This window comes from Nannospalax galili, unplaced genomic scaffold (genome assembly GCF_000622305.1).
Source record: "Nannospalax galili isolate Female #2095 unplaced genomic scaffold, S.galili_v1.0 scaffold136, whole genome shotgun sequence".
NCBI lineage: Eukaryota > Metazoa > Chordata > Mammalia > Rodentia > Spalacidae > Nannospalax > Nannospalax galili.
Window position 1 is genome coordinate 6,346,471 of NW_008340872.1, and position 2,705 is coordinate 6,349,175.

Genomic DNA, 2,705 nt, shown 5'->3' on the forward strand with positions numbered 1-2,705 from the left:
AGATCTATACTTGGCCCAAGGCCATGCTCCCTGAATCCTCCTTTGCATGCCAGTCTCATTGACTAGGCTCCCTAGCTGACAGCATGCCCTCAAGGTCACTGACCTCTTCTATCACTTGAAAATCTATCTGTATTTGGCCCAAGGCCATGCTCCCTGAATCCTCCGTTGCATGCCAGTCTCATTGACTGGGCTCCCTGGCTGACAGCATGCCCTCAAGGTCACTGACCTCTTCTATCACTTGAAAATCTATGGAAGTGACATAAAAGAACCTGATGCATAAGTGCTTTCCTTCAGCCTACCATCCTACATTGTGGTCCTCTGTTAGTGCTTTTGATGCTTATATTTTCAAATTGCTTTGAAATGTACATTTTTTCCTAAGAATTCTAATAAAATCCCTGCAATTCAAAACCAAAAGAAAAAGTTCATGCAATATTTTTAAATACTCTGAAATTTTCCTTTTGAATTCTGTTATTTATTTACTTATATTTTATAATGATTTTTTAAAGACAGAGTCTCCCAATAGCCCCATTGGCTTGAATCTCACGATGAAGTCCTGCATGGCCTCAGTCTCACAGTTACACTTACCTCTGCTTCCTGAGTGTTGGGATTAAATGTATGTACCACTGTGCCCAGTGATTCTTGTTATTTTTAAATATATCATTTAGTACCTAAATAATTGCGAATTTTCTGCCTCTGTTCTATTATGAATTTGTACTTTAATTGCTTAATTGCATAATAATACAGTTTTCACAGTTCTAAATCTTTAAATTTATCATGACGTTTTATTACATAAAAGGCTATCTACCTTAGTGAATGTTTCATGTGTATCAGAAAACATATGCTGAAGACACGGTGTTGTAAAACATGGAGTGATATAAAAAATCAGTTATGGTAATGGCTGGTATAGTTGTTCAGGTTTACAATTTCCATGCTGAAAAATATGTTTATTATCATACCAATTACAGATGAAGAATGCCTAAAGTTTTTAATATTATTGTGGGTATCACTTTTCCTATATTTCTACCAGATTTTATTCATGTGTTTTGAAGCTTTTTCATAGGTCCATATACATGGATATTTTATATGGATTCCTTGGAATGATTGTTTTATTAATGTATTAATCTTCACCCTTAGTAATTTTCTGTGTCATCAGTGCAATTTTTTTTGCTTTTATAACATCCACCCCAACTCTTCTGAATAGCATTGGACTGGTCTATCATTTACTGTTTTGTACTTAACCTATATTTCAAGTTTATATAATAGAAGTGGTTTTTTTTATTAGGCTTGCATTCATAGATCTTACTTCAAGTAATCTGGCAGTAAAACTTGTAATTTTGTGTTTCAAGTATTTTCATGATATGTTAAAATTGATATAACTGAAATTATATATCATTTAAAATTATTAGATTTTTGTATGATTTGTGCGCATATATTCATGGGTCCACACCCATGACACAGAGCCATGTGTGGAGTCAGAGAACAATTTGAGTGAGTTGTTTCTTTGCTTTCAACATGTAGGTCCCAGGAATCGAACACGGGTGATTAGGTATGGTAGCAGGTATCTTTTCCCACTAGGCCATCTTCCTGATCTCTATACATACCATGTTATTTTTTGTTGATTTTGTTTCTCAATTAAGATTTTCCTATTTAAAATTTACTGCCATATTTTATATTTCAAAAGTTTTAATATTTTATTTTAGTGTATCTAGCTGCTTAGGGGCCATATTTTTGTGCTTCTGCAGGTTAATACAAAACCTACACTATTAATAAATGAAAACTCTCATATATTCAAAATTTTCACTTACCTCTAACTTAAAGGCAAAACACCAATTTCCAAGTCCCCTTACTATTGCCCACTTTTGTTACACTTGTTATACCTAATACAAGTAATAACTTCATAGCCTCTCATTCACTGTCATTCAAGATGAGCATTTTGTTTGTTTTTTTGCACGGTTACATGAATCTTAACTTCTAAGGAAATGAAATCCGTTTTATCTAACCAAATGGTTCTCTCTCTCTCTCTCTCTGGGTGAGTCTGGCCCTGCACCACACAGTGTCTTGCTCTGGCTTCCTTTTTCTGAGTGCTGTCATTGCTGGACTGTGTGTCACCACACTTGACCCCTATTGCTCTTACATTTATTGGCAATTCCTAATTTAACTTTAACAACAGTCTATTTTATTTTGAAAAAATTCTTTTAACATTTCTTTTAGGGCACTTTTTCTTGGGCACAAGTTCTCTTAGCTTTCTCTTATCAGAGAAACGTTGTATTTCATCTTTTTTCCATGAGAGATGTTATTGTTGGATACTCAGTATCATGACCTTTTCTCAGGTGTTGTGTGTTTTTTTTTCTTTTACTTTTAGACTCTATAATTCTTCATGAGAAATCAATAGTAATTCATTGTTCCTTACAAGGAGTGCACTGTTTATCTTTAGGTTCCCTCAGGTGTGTTCTGTTTTATGGTTATGAGAAACTCGGCTGTGAAGAAGTATGTAGATATACTTTAGCTTGAGTGTATTCTGATTGGGCTTAATAACTATATAACATGGGATCTTCCGTTTTTCAAATGTGGGACATTTCAACCTTTTGCTGAGTTTATTGTTGACAATTTCATATATGTATATACTGCACTGTGAATACTCTTATCCCTATACTTTCTTTTTAAAAAATATTTTATTTTTTTATTTATTATGTATATGATGGCGC